Source organism: Pseudochaenichthys georgianus, chromosome 13 (genome assembly GCF_902827115.2).
Source record: "Pseudochaenichthys georgianus chromosome 13, fPseGeo1.2, whole genome shotgun sequence".
NCBI classification, from domain to species: domain Eukaryota; kingdom Metazoa; phylum Chordata; class Actinopteri; order Perciformes; family Channichthyidae; genus Pseudochaenichthys; species Pseudochaenichthys georgianus.
This window is the reverse complement of record NC_047515.1, coordinates 42,501,628-42,516,423: the sequence shown is the minus strand read 5'-3', so window position 1 is coordinate 42,516,423 and position 14,796 is coordinate 42,501,628. Positions and strand designations below refer to the sequence as shown.

Genomic DNA, 14,796 nt, shown 5'->3' with positions numbered 1-14,796 from the left:
CACACACACACACACACACACACACACACACACACACATTAACATGCTTACACACCACGACATCAACACACACACACACACACACACACACACACACACACACACACACACACACACACACACACACAGACACACACACACACACACACAGAGGTGGAGCTGTGTTGTCTCACTCGATGGACAAATTATTGATTTCCAGCAGGAGGGGAAGATGTGGTTAAACACGAGGTCACATGCAAGCATGGCGGTGTTGGAACGCACCCCCAACAATACTGTTTGTTTCCCTTCAACTGTCAAGTGTTGTTAATTTATACAAAACCTATATTGTATATTGTACTTTAACTTAATCTTATTCTTGTTATTTTTATTTAGAATCCCTTTATTGCTTTATTGCCATCGAACTAGGTACACTTATTAATTAAAATAGCAATCCAAAAATGCATTTACACTTATCTTAATGTATTACATTTCAATGTTGTGGGGCAAGTGCAAACACAAATTGCCACAACCAAAGGACCTGCATTATTAACTTGTTTGTTTGCATTGCGCATATTTTCCATAAAATAACATGGCGGAAAATGTCCATTGAAGAGATATCAGACATGTGTGGAGAAATGAAGACACTGTAATGTTACTCAAATACCGGAATGAAATGTAATATTGTATTTTTCTCACATTTCTGACACGATAGCTGTATCTGACTAGCACTCTTCTTTTGACTTTGTCTCTTCTGCACCCGACTGGAAAACATTTGAGAAGGTTTATCCACAAAAGCAAACTGTTGAAGACGGAGTTTCTCTCCCACACACTCCCCTTTGGTTACTTCCAGAAAATAGAGACATCACTATGTAACACTTCTATTGGATCCAAGACATTGTTGGTGATAGGCTATTGGGTTGACCAATCACAACAGAGCCGGCCAGCTAACCAATCAGAGCAGACTGGGCTCTGGTTTCAGACAGAGGGTGAAAAGAGGTGCTGCAGCACAGGCAGTATGAGAAGATAAAGAGCTTTTTGAACTTTAAAGCATGGAGATATGTAGAGACACTACATACTGATATACACCTGAACATCAGCAGGAGAGGACTCTTTAAAGTAGAGACACTACATACTGATATACACCTGAACATCAGCAGGAGAGAACTCTTTAAAGTAGAGACACTACATACTGATATACACCTGAACATCAGCAGGAGAGGACTCTTTAAAGTAGAGACACTACATACTGATATACACCTGAACATCAGCAGGAGAGAACTCTTTAAAGTAGAGACACTACATACTGATATACACCTGAACATCAGCAGGAGAGAACTCTTTAAAGTAGAGACACTACATACTGATATACACCTGAACATCAGCAGGAGAGGACTCTTTAAAGTAGAGACACTACATACTGATATACACCTGAACATCAGCAGGAGAGAACTCTTTAAAGTAGAGACACTACATACTGATATACACCTGAACATCAGCAGGAGAGGACTCTTTAAAGTAGAGACACTACATACTGATATACACCTGAACATCAGCAGGAGAGGACTCTTTAAAGTAGAGACACTACATACTGATATACACCTGAACATCAGCAGGAGAGGACTCTTTAAAGTAGAGACACTACATACTGATATACACCTGAACATCAGCAGGAGAGGACTCTTTAAAGTAGAGACACTACATACTGATATACACCTGAACATCAGCAGGAGAGAACTCTTTAAAGTAGAGACACTACATACTGGGGGAAACTTCTGCAGTAATGGAGAGTCAGGACTCAGAGAGACACGAGGAGAGCTGGAGCTTTGACGGCAAACACTGACGGTTTATTTGGATTTACGCCCGGAGAATTGACGAGACAGGTGGTGTTTTACGAGTTGACACAGCAGTTGCCAAACCAATTCTGAAGAACTCTTTCTGTAGCTCGAGGTTTTAACTAGTTCAGAGTGTAATAATCAACATTCTTCATCAGCGAGACTAAAGCAATATGGACCCTGAATCCAACTAGAGCTCTCGTCCATAGGAAAGAATGTGCGCCAGGGAACCAACGTCCCTGAACAGTAAACTACCTCATGGCGGCTTGTGCTCGGTCATAGACTGACAACAACAATGCGCCCAAGCTGCACCTCCTTAAGAGAGATAGCAGCAATATCCAAGATCCTCCCCCTTAAGAGAGATAGCAGCAATACCCAAGCTCCTCCCCCTTAAGAGAGATAGCAGCAGTACCCAAGCTCCTCCCCCTTAAGAGAGATAGCAGCAATACCCAAGCTCCTTCCCCTTAAGAGAGATAGCAGCAATACCCAAGCTCCTTCCCCTTAAGAGAGATAGCAGCAATACCCAAGCTCCTCCCCCTTAAGAGAGATAGCAGCAATACCCAAGCTCCTCCCCCTTAAGAGAGATAGCAGCAATACCCAAGCTCCTTCCCCTTAAGAGAGATAGCAGCAATACCCAAGCTCCTCCCCCTTAAGAGAGATAGCAGCAATACCCAAGCTCCTCCCCCTTAAGAGAGATAGCAGCAATACCCAAGCTCCTCCCCCTTAAGAGAGATAGCAGTAATACCCAAGCTCCTCCCCCTTAAGAGAGATGGCAGCAATTCCCAAGCTCCTCCCCCTTAAGAGAGATAGCAGCAATACCCAAGGCCGTAGACCTATGCCGTGGGAAAGGAGACTGGGTCGAAGGTTGAATACCTAAGCAAATGATTCCCTAACAAATACAAATATGAACCTGGAAATGAGCAGAATAGGTCCTCTTTAAATTAGGTTGATGTGTAAAATATGTGTACTGTCCCTTTAAGTCCTAGATCTGCTGTATCCTTTTTGGATGTTTTGGAAATGAAGGTAAAGAGAAGTGCTGCTGACGGGAAGAGAAATAGGACGGAGATGGAGAGCATTATTTCCAGCAGGATATTGGGGAAGACGTGTGAGGGGAAAAAAGAACCAAAGGGAGAAAGGTGGTGGGGGGGGGGGGACGCTGACAAGGACAGATAAGGAGGGAGGGAAGGAGGTATAGAGAGGGAAAGAAAGAGGTGGAGAATTGGTAGTGACAGCGAGGTGAAAAAGGACAGAGGTGGAGAAGGAGAAAGATGGTGATGTGCCGGAGGAGAGGAAGCTGCGGATAGAGTGACACGGAGAGAAAAGTCAGAAGCAAAGGTATGACATTCACTTTGACAGGTGAGGTGAGGAAGTGTGTGTGAGGGAGGGAGTGTATATAGGTGCAAAGTTGCGTATAGGTCTGAGTATGTGTGTGTGTGTGTGTGTGTGTGTGTGTGTGTGTGTGTGTGTGTGTGTGTGTGTGTGTGTGTGTGTGTGTGTGTGTGTGTGTGTGTGTATAGTAAATTGCTGCTGACAAGGCTAGCAGGTTGTGACATTAATTAGCTCGCCTCAGTGATGGCTGAAACGTAATCTCCCAGAGAAAGGAGACACCAGGGGGGACACATCAAAAACACACACACACACACACACACACACACACACACACACACACACACACACACACACACACACACACACACACACACACACACACACACACACACACACACACACACACACCTACACACTGTCTTTCTGACCTCACCTCGCTTCCTGTGACTGGGGATGAAGGGTAGACATGGCTAGGGTTACTGTCCTAATGTGGACAAGATGTGTGTGATTGTGAATCTGCATCTGTGTGTGAGAAAGAAGTCTGTCTTCTGCGACTTTCAAAACTTTGTCTTCCTTCGTTTCACCACCAGAATTAAAAACAGCACTGTCGAAGAATGTGGAACACTTCGTCGGCATTTTATGGATCTGTTTTCCACTTTTAATTTGATTGATGATTAAGAAAGATTTTTATCGTCCCTATGAGGGAGTGACGGAAACATTAATCATAACAAGAATGAATACACAACATTAGAGGGCTTCAAATCAAAGAATAGAAATATTGGAGCCCGGCTGAGTTGGCAATAAGGCAGTGTTTAAACTTCACACATTTTCACGTCTCTTAAATTACCACTTTCAAATCCTATCTATCTGTAAAGATGTCATCTCAAGTTGCCGGTCTCTCATTATGTTGGTTGTTTTGTACATAACACGACAATTACAAATCACTGTTCTGGGAAAGGGATCCTTCTTCTGTTGCCCTCAGTTGCTTTTAACCCTTTTTTTATGCAATTTGAAGACATATTTCAAACTAACAAAATAATGCAGAAAACGTATAGCAGGTTTAACAACCACCAAGATGACCAGAACGTGCAACCGGCAACATATTGATACTAGAAAGTGGGATAATCTGAGAGACGATATATATGTTTCCTATAGTATAGGCACAGAGAAACTATGGTATGGTTGAGCTTTCGTAATATTATACTGAACAAAAATATAAACGCAACCATTTTTCATGAGATGAACTCAAAGATCTAAAACATTTTCTATAAACACAAAATAACCATTTATCTCAAATATTGTTCACAAATCTGAAAAGATCTGTGATAGTGAGCACTTCTCCTTTGCCGAGATAATCCATCCCACCTCACAGGCGTGGCATATCAAGATGCTGGTTAGACAGCATGATTATTGCACAGGTGTGCCTTAGGCTGGCCACAATAAAAGGCCACTCTGAAACGTGCAGTTTTGCTTTATTGGGGGGGTCTGGGGGGGTCCGAAAACCAGGCAGTATCTGGTGTGAGGGGTAGGGGTAGGGGTAGGGCAGGGGTGTCAAACTCAATTTCATCACGGGCCACATCAGTATTATGGTTGCACTCAAAGGGCCGGTTGTAACTTTAAGACCAAAAATACATATATAAATATTGAATATATATAAAATAATGTATTATATTACATTATTGCCTCTGCATTGGATTATTATTATAACTTCATAATTAACTACGTCTGAAAGCAAGTCTAGGGCAAATAATTGCAAGTCTCTTCAGTAAGAATGTCACATTTTGAAAAAAAAGTTATTTTTTTAGAAAAAGGCATATTTTGACAAAAAAAGTCAAATTCTGAGAAAAAATCTAATTTGAGATGCATTGTGGGACATGTCGTTTATGGGCAACGTGTTTCTGTAAAGTGGCATGTAACCGTATAATAAACATATTATATTCTTTGCAAGCTCTTGTGGGGCCACATAAAATGAAGTCGCGGGCCGGATTTGGCCCCCGGGCCTTGAGTTTGACACCCCTGGGTTAGGGTAATGTTGTGAATCGAGGCCCATGGTGGTGGTGGGGTTATGGTATGGGCGACGAACACAGGCCACTCGATCCATCTCATGAAAAACGGAGCAAAAACAAAAGTGTTGCGTTTATATTTGTGTTCAGTGTAGGTATATGGCAAATAACTCGCTAGGTTTGAGATGCGGTAGCTGCTTTAAAAGTCTTGTTTAAATTTAGACCAAGAAGGTTCTTCGCAGGGTGCAGAATTGTCTAGAAGAACATAATTAGATACGTGAGTATGGGCCGGCAATTGCAATGCAAACATTTCAAGGGAACCACTTCCTTTGCTTCATTTGGGAAAACGTAGGCGGCATGTATGCACATATATGAAGTGAAAGGCAGTCTCCTCTCATGAAGCTGTAGTCACTTTCTTCTTGAAACGGTTTTAATACTTCATCGGTGGCTTGAAAAGCAAATGAGGTGAATCTTTAGCTGTTTTGATAATGTAATCAGCTGTGCTTGAACCCAAGTCTCTGATCTGTTCTCCGGGGGTGTTGTTGTGTCAATGGCCCGGTTATGCTGATGGGTTGCAGCATATTTCGGGTGGTCCTAATCAAGAGAAAAAATGCTGCTCCATAAACAAGTTAAACATTAATGAAAACAAGGTGTTTTCACTTGGAAAAAAAAAAGCTGAGATACAACTCAATATTAGATTATTTGACTTAAAGGTAGGGTAGGTAGGGATGGAGAAACCAGCTCGAGTGCGCTTGAATTTGAAAGTACGCAGCCGAAAACAATCTGCCCCTTCCTTCAGACTTCCTCACAGAGCCCCTCCTCCAACACACACGAACACGCACATGACCAATGAGGGCACGAGAGAAGTTTGTGCCCCGATGGCAGGCTGACAGGCAGGTAGGCCGTCCAGTTACTTTAGCCGGCTCAGATGATTGGTCGTGCTTTTTACAGCGCCACGGCTTCCACAGATGAACTATTTGTATTTATCGTCAAAGCACTTCAGATATTCATTGCTGTCGGACGTTAAGAGCATTCCTTGGAATATAACACGTGTTTCTGAAGTGAATGACCTCCCCCACCTTTAACAAGATGATCACGGATATCTCACTGCAGTGGTACTTCTGAAGTTATTATATCGGGTGTAAAGACATATTCTGACAAATATACTTGGCACGATGTTTTTGTCGTGCGGTGAGTCAATTGCTGTTGTTCTTTCCACTTAAGGTTTAAGAGCACATTCCCTGTTGGTTGGTTTGAGCGCGTTGGAGTGTGACTAACTCTTTACTTTCAGGTTACGGTTGCATTTGTTCCCTGAGCTGCTGTCTCTTCCGAGTGGATGCTCTCAGGCGAGCCGCATTGCTCAACGAGGTGCACCTGTCTGTAATGAACAAAGTGCTCAGAGCTCCTGTGCCGCCGCAGAAGGGATAAGACGAGTCCAGAAGCGCCACACACTCCATTTACCTTTCTCTGGGTGTGCTGAAGGAAGAAGGCCACTTGTTCAAAAGCAACAGCCCATACACGCTATCAGGGGCGGTGCTGTGCCACGTGCGGTTACTCTGGCACGTGGCACATCATTGAGATGCCACCAAGCAAGGCCGGCCCTCGGCATAGGCAGTATAGGCGAATGCTAAGGGCGCAACAACCCATAGGGGGCGCCGGAAAAAGAAAAATAAAAGTTAGAAATTAAAAGAATTTTTTTTTTAAATTTCATAACACAATTTCCCGATTTTGGATCAACAAAGTACATCTTATTATCTTATACTAACAGAACTACGTATATATTGCGTACAGCGCCCATAAACTATGGCACACCCCCCCCCCCCAAATCAAGTTGAACTGCCCCAGTCCCAGTAAAAACCAGAGGTTTATGTGAAATTGTTCTTTTTTTGAAATAATGGTTTTAGTGTGCAATTATAGGTTTTAATTTTGTATTTGTGTTCATTTAAAATAAATCAAACTCCCAAAAAATGTACATAGAGGCTCTGATAACCTCAGCTCAGTGAGGTAAAGCCACACCTTTATATGATCATTATAAAGGTATATATTTTTGCTGGGGGCGCCAGCAAAAATCTTGCCTAGGGCGGCAAATTGGTCAGGGCCGGCCCTGCCACCAAGGTTCCCCACATTTAAAAACGGGGTTTTGACGAATAACTTGAGAATAAAACAGTCTTTCAGCTTTTTAAGGGTGCGCTCGACCACTCCTAACTGTTTGAACTAACACGAACAAAAAAAGGACATTTGTTCGGATATCGCTTCATGCAGGTGGCCACAAGTATAACAATGAATACTTTTAGATAATTGTTTCTTTTCTTTGGGCAGAGGGCTCACATGCTTGCTATTGGATCAACATGTTGTTGCAGTGCTGATTTTAATATTAATACATGTGTCTGTATGATTACACATGATAACAGTTGAAGTCAAAAGGAAGTCTCTTTCGACAGTGAAACGTACCATACACTTAAGACGCAGTCAAATAAATATAAATAGTGCAAGAATAATGGTTAAAGTAAAATGCGGACATTTTTATTGTGTCAAAATTCCTCAAAGTGATGCATTCAAGGTATGGACTCCATGCAGGAAGGGAGCAAGGCCAAACCAACACACACACACACACACACACACACACACACACACACACACACACACACACACACACACACACACACACACACACACACACACACACACACACACACACACACACACACACACACACACACACACACACACACACACACACACACACACACTTCGTCCTCAAGCGACTTACAGTCAACAGTGGTGGATGACATTGAATGTGTGTAACCCTTGGTCTGCGGGGATCACATGTCCCACTCTCACCTAAACACGCGTGACAACACACGCCTGTGAGTGACAGCGTGTGTGTGGTGAAGAAGGTCAGAGGGTAACGAAGAGACAGAGAGCAACATGGAGACAGAGGGAGAGAGAGGGACCAGAGATGGCAAAAGTCCACACATCCTTCACTCAAGTAGAAGTACAGATGCTTGTGTTTAAAAATACTCTGGTCAAAGTAGAAGTACTGACTAAACTTCTGTACTCAAGTGAAAGTAAAGGCTTTGAAGTGTACTTCAGTAGAAAGTACCCATAGCTAGCAGCTGCTTTAAAGAGTACCTGACCTCCCTTTATATTAATAGAACAATAATGTCATTGTTAGCTAATGAATGTTTCCATGCTGAACAACGGCAACATGACAACGTTTCCATTGGTCCCTCTTCTTTAGAGAAGACCAGGAAGTGATGGATACACGGATCGTGTTCCAACCAATAGGCACGCAATGACTCTAAAGAATAATGATCACGCACCAACACACATTCAGACTAAAGGAACCAGCTGTTTGGAGAATGAGAGAAGTAGAAAGTCCAGGTATTTGAGTTCAACATGAGAGAAGTAGAAAGTCCAGGTATTTGAGTTCAACATGTAAGAAGTAGAAAGTACAGGTGTTTGAGTTCAACATGTGAGAAGTAGAAAGTACAGGTATTTGTGTTCAACATGTGAGAAGTAGAAAGTACAGGTATTTGTGTTCAACATGTGAGAAGTAGAAAGTACAGGTATTTGGGTTCAACATGTGAGAAGTAGAAAGTACAGGTATTTGAGTTCAACATGTGAGAAGTAGAAAGTACAGGTGTTTGAGTTCAACATGTGAGAAGTAGAAAGTACAGGTATTTGTGTTCAACATGTAAGAAGTAGAAAGTACAGGTATTTGTGTTCAACATGTGAGAAGTAGAAAGTACAGGTATTTGTGTTCAACATGTGAGAAGTAGAAAGTACAGGTATTTGTGTTCAACATGTGAGAAGTAGAAAGTACAGGTATTTGTGTTCAACATGTGAGAAGTAGAAAGTACAGGTATTTGAGTTCAACATGTAAGAAGTAGAAAGTACAGGTGTTTGAGTTCAACATGTAAGAAGTAGAAAGTACAGGTATTTGGGTTCAACATGTAAGAAGTAGAAAGTACAGGTATTTGGGTTCAACATGTAAGAAGTAGAAAGTACAGGTATTTGTGTTCAACATGTGAGAAGTAGAAAGTACAGGTGTTTGAGTTCAACATGTGAGAAGTAGAAAGTACAGGTATTTGGGTTCAACATGTAAGAAGTAGAAAGTACAGGTGTTTGAGTTCAACATGTAAGAAGTAGAAAGTACAGGTATTTGGGTTCAACATGTAAGAAGTAGAAAGTACAGGTATTTGGGTTCAACATGTAAGAAGTAGAAAGTACAGGTATTTGTGTTCAACATGTGAGAAGTAGAAAGTACAGGTATTTGAGTTCAACATGTAAGAAGTAGAAAGTACAGGTGTTTGAGTTCAACATGTAAGAAGTAGAAAGTACAGGTATTTGGGTTCAACATGTAAGAAGTAGAAAGTACAGGTATTTGGGTTCAACATGTAAGAAGTAGAAAGTACAGGTATTTGTGTTCAACATGTGAGAAGTAGAAAGTACAGGTATTTGTGTTCAACATGTGAGAAGTAGAAAGTGCAGGTATTTGAGTTCAACATGTAAGAAGTAGAAAGTACAGGTATTTGGGTTCAACATGTAAGAAGTAGAAAGTACAGGTATTTGTGTTCAACATGTGAGAAGTAGAAAGTACAGGTATTTGTGTTCAACATGTGAGAAGTAGAAAGTACAGGTATTTGTGTTCAACATGTGAGAAGTAGAAAGTACAGGTGTTTGAGTTCAACATGTGAGAAGTAGAAAGTACAGGTGTTTGAGTTCAACATGTGAGAAGTAGAAAGTACAGGTATTTGGGTTCAACATGTAAGAAGTAGAAAGTACAGGTATTTGTGTTCAACATGTGAGAAGTAGAAAGTACAGGTATTTGAGTTCAACATGTAAGAAGTAGAAAGTACAGGTGTTTGAGTTCAACATGTAAGAAGTAGAAAGTACAGGTATTTGGGTTCAACATGTAAGAAGTAGAAAGTACAGGTATTTGTGTTCAACATGTGAGAAGTAGAAAGTACAGGTGTTTGAGTTCAACATGTGAGAAGTAGAAAGTACAGGTATTTGGGTTCAACATGTAAGAAGTAGAAAGTACAGGTGTTTGAGTTCAACATGTAAGAAGTAGAAAGTACAGGTATTTGGGTTCAACATGTAAGAAGTAGAAAGTACAGGTATTTGTGTTCAACATGTGAGAAGTAGAAAGTACAGGTGTTTGAGTTCAACATGTGAGAAGTAGAAAGTACAGGTATTTGGGTTCAACATGTAAGAAGTAGAAAGTACAGGTGTTTGAGTTCAACATGTAAGAAGTAGAAAGTACAGGTATTTGGGTTCAACATGTAAGAAGTAGAAAGTACAGGTATTTGGGTTCAACATGTAAGAAGTAGAAAGTACAGGTATTTGTGTTCAACATGTGAGAAGTAGAAAGTACAGGTATTTGAGTTCAACATGTAAGAAGTAGAAAGTACAGGTGTTTGAGTTCAACATGTAAGAAGTAGAAAGTACAGGTATTTGGGTTCAACATGTAAGAAGTAGAAAGTACAGGTATTTGGGTTCAACATGTAAGAAGTAGAAAGTACAGGTATTTGTGTTCAACATGTGAGAAGTAGAAAGTACAGGTATTTGTGTTCAACATGTGAGAAGTAGAAAGTGCAGGTATTTGAGTTCAACATGTAAGAAGTAGAAAGTACAGGTATTTGGGTTCAACATGTAAGAAGTAGAAAGTACAGGTATTTGTGTTCAACATGTGAGAAGTAGAAAGTACAGGTATTTGTGTTCAACATGTGAGAAGTAGAAAGTACAGGTGTTTGAGTTCAACATGTGAGAAGTAGAAAGTACAGGTGTTTGAGTTCAACATGTGAGAAGTAGAAAGTACAGGTATTTGGGTTCAACATGTAAGAAGTAGAAAGTACAGGTATTTGTGTTCAACATGTGAGAAGTAGAAAGTACAGGTATTTGTGTTCAACATGTGAGAAGTAGAAAGTACAGGTGTTTGAGTTCAACATGTAAGAAGTAGAAAGTACAGGTATTTGGGTTCAACATGTAAGAAGTAGAAAGTACAGGTATTTGGGTTCAACATGTAAGAAGTAGAAAGTACAGGTATTTGAGTTCAACATGTAAGAAGTCAAAGTAAAAAGTCTTCAGAAAAATAAGTAGTGGAGTAAAGTATTGATACCAGAAAAATGTACTTAAGTACAGTAACGAAGTATTTGTAGCCTACTCCACTACTTCCCACCTCTGACAGGGAGATAGAGAGGGAGATAGAGAGGGAGATAGAGAGAGAGGAAGAGAGAGAGGAAGAGAGAGAGGTAGCCTTTCATTCAGGAGTCTGAGGACTCAGACATACACAAGCAGTTAGCTGTGTTTACAAAAGCCAGCAGCAGAACCAATGCAAACCATACGCACTGCACACACCAGGCAGAGTGAGAGTGTGCGCACACACGTTTGCGCGAGTGCGTGTGCGCGTGCGTGCGTGTGTGTGTGTGTGTGTGTGCGCGTGTGTGTGTGTGCGTGCGTGCATGTGCGTGCGTGTGTGTGTGTGTGCGCTTGTGTGTGTGCGCGTGTGCGTGTGTGTGTGTGCGTGTGTGCGCTTGTGTGTGTGTGTGCGTGTGTGCGCGTGTGCGTGTGTGTGTGTGTGCGCGTGTGTGCGTGTGTGTGTGTGCGCGTGTGTGTGTGCGTGTGTGCGCTTGTGTGTGTGCGTGCGTGTGTGTGCGTGCGTGTGTGTGTGCGCGTGTGTGTGTGCGCGCGTGTGTGTGTGCGCGTGTGTGTGTGTGTGCGTGTGCGTGTGTGTGTGTGCAGCAGGTCTTAATGCAGCAAAGGCGAAGCAGAGCTGATGTCTCTAAAGCGTGCCTCAGAGAGCACACTCCCGGTCTCCTCGTAGCGGCGTCTGGTTTTGCTTCTCTTCCCTCCAGCTTCCTGTGGGTCCCAAACCACTGCCACATTGCACTGCGTCCCCGCCGCGCCACAGATAAATCTGTTTTGAGTTGCCTTTCATCGCGTCCAAACATTAGCACATGAGAATCTGAGGGTGAGAGGACGGTGACGCAGAACCGGGTGTGAAGAGGTGAATATCACATCCAGGGTGAGTGAGACGCTGAGGTGGAGGCAAGACGGCACACACAGGCAGAGACTAAGCACGGCTACAGCGATTATCAGTGACGTTTTGTGCACGGTTTATTTATCTCCGACTTTAACAACGTACAGCTTGAAGGTTCGTCATTGAGTTAAATGTAAGTGATCTGATCAAGTTGGTCAGACATGTTGTGATGTTGTAACTCCTGTCTTAGCTGTGTCTACATTCACATACTTGTTTACTTTCATTTGATATTTTGAGTGCAGCAATGCAAAGTATGCTGGGTAATATAAACACCCAGATGGCGCACTCTTTCTGTCGAACCTGTCAGTGAGGAACACGAGCGGTGGCCATCTTGGGTGGATTACAGAAGTTGCAGTAGTTGTAAGCACACTTGCCTACGAGAGTCTTCTCTCCTGAAACGCAACACGATACTGGTTTTAAAAGTCACCAGTACAGTCAACATGTTATTGGCCGTCTGTAATGATTTTCGAACCACGAACAATCAGTGCGAGCTAGCACGTGGATAATTGTCACATTCGCCATTAAAACAACGACCCGGTTGAAGCAGACGCATCGCAGACACGTTAGCAGGGAACGAAGGGAAGCGTCTTAATCCAATATGGCACCGGATGTTTTTGTATTCATGTATTTAACAGCGACAGTGCACATTAACTAACAACAGGGCGGTGGTGGCGAAGTCGATAGGGACTTGGCTTGGCAACCGGAAGGTCACCAGTTCAAGTCCCGGCAAGACCAAGTGCTACCGAGGTGTCCCTGAGCAAGGCACCGTTCCCCACACTGCTCCCCGGCCGTTCAATAAGAGAAACCGTTTCGTTACGTAGTACTGTACTATATCATCATCATCATCATCATCACTTCTGTAAATGTGCCAGAGTTAGCCAAGAGGCTGTTTTTCATTTGTAGTCCCTGGACAGATGCTGCAAGTCACCCTAAAGACACATTTCTTCATGACCTTTCAAGGTGACGCTATGTTCCGAATAAAGGAGTCGAGATGTGGCTAAAAACTGTTTGTCTAAAAACGGAACTGAACCAGATGCCAGATCAAAGGTTATGTGGAAGGCTATGACACACTAACAACGGTACGGTATGAGGAGAGTTAAGTTAAGGGTTTTTTCATGGGGTGTTTTGCACTTTTATTACCATATTCCTTCAGAAACGTCATATCTGAACCCAAATGGACTTTGGTTTAACCGTCTCAAGAAGCATAATAAACATAACAAAAGCCTCATAAAACATTTCAGGGGGGGGGGGGGGGGGGGGGGACACTCTGCCCCAGATCACATCAGCAGAACCACGACCGCCTGCGGTACGGAGGCAGAACATCAGCTCTGCTCAGGCTGCAGCTTTGACTTGGTCAATGTCATGCTTTTCTGTTCTGGGAGGGGAGCGGGACCCGAAGCCAAAGTGTTTGGGAACTTTGGGTGGAGCCGCCGGTTCACAAGCGGGGCTGGAATGGACTCCATTTCAAAGTGTGTGTGTGTAAAGTGTCTCTCTCTTTCTGTGCCTGGCAGTTGATCTCCGAGGCGCTTGGCGCTCGGCCTCTCCCCCACTCCTCTGCTTCTTGGACTCTCCTTTTGCAGCTGGTTCCCTTTGGCCCTCTTTACCTCCAATGCCACAACATGTTCACCACATTACGTGTTCTTTCTTTCACCTCTTCTCCTCTTTCACTTCCTCTCAGCCTCTCTGCCTCTCAGCCTATCTGCCTCTCTGCCTCTCAGCCTCTCTGCCTCTCAGCCTCTCAGCCTCTCTGCCTCTCAGCCTCTCTGCCTCTCAGCCTCTCAGCCTCTCTGCCTCTCAGCCTCTCTGCCTCTCAGCCTCTCTGCCTCTCTGCCTCTCAGCCTCTCTGCCTCTCAGCCTCTCTGCCTCTCTGCCTCTCTGCCTCTCTGCCTCTCAGCCTCTCAGCCTCTCAGCCTCTCACACACAGTCAGTATGTCTTTCACCCACTTTCACTCACTGTGTTGACTGCTCTACCCTTCAATCTCTCCTGTGCTATATTCCCCGTGGAGTAGGCCTATGGACAGTGCTGTGTGTGCGTCGTGTGTGTGCGTGTGTTTGTGTGTGTGTGTGTGTGTGTGTGTGTGTGTGTGTGTGATAGTCTCACACGGGAAGAAAAAAAAGATAGGGATAAGGAAGAAGATTGTAAGCTAGAGTTAAGTGTGTGTGTGTGTGTGTGTGTGTGTGTGTGTGTGTGTGTGTGTGTGTGTGTGTGTGTGTGTGTGTGTGTGTGTGTGTGTGTGTGTGTGTGTGTGTGTGTGTGTGTGTAGTGCTGCGTACCGGCCAGCCGAACCGGTACTGGACTTGTAAAAAGTTTCGGTTCAAGTCCGGTTAAAACCGGAACGTCGGGGACCGGTACTTGGACTCGCAAAAAACTAGCACTTAGGTATATTCTGGTGTCTGTGGTTATTTAAACATTCCCTGATGAACGTTATTCAGCGTCAATAAATGAGTGCTAATCCCAGTGTGCTCAGTGTACAACATCACATGTCATTTCACCTTCGATTCGCCGTTTGAAAACGTAGCATTTCGCCACATGCTAATGCTAACCGGAAGTGAATAATTTTCAGAATAAAAGTATTAAGTTAATAGTGTGAACTTCCGGTTTTTTCAG

The 14,796-nt window shown here is 43.1% G+C and overlaps 1 pseudogene; it reads left to right on the top strand.

The window, feature by feature from the left end:
• Nucleotides 1-14,796, top strand: part of LOC117457073 (NACHT, LRR and PYD domains-containing protein 1-like) — a 123,743-nt pseudogene that overhangs the window by 61,902 nt on the left and 47,045 nt on the right.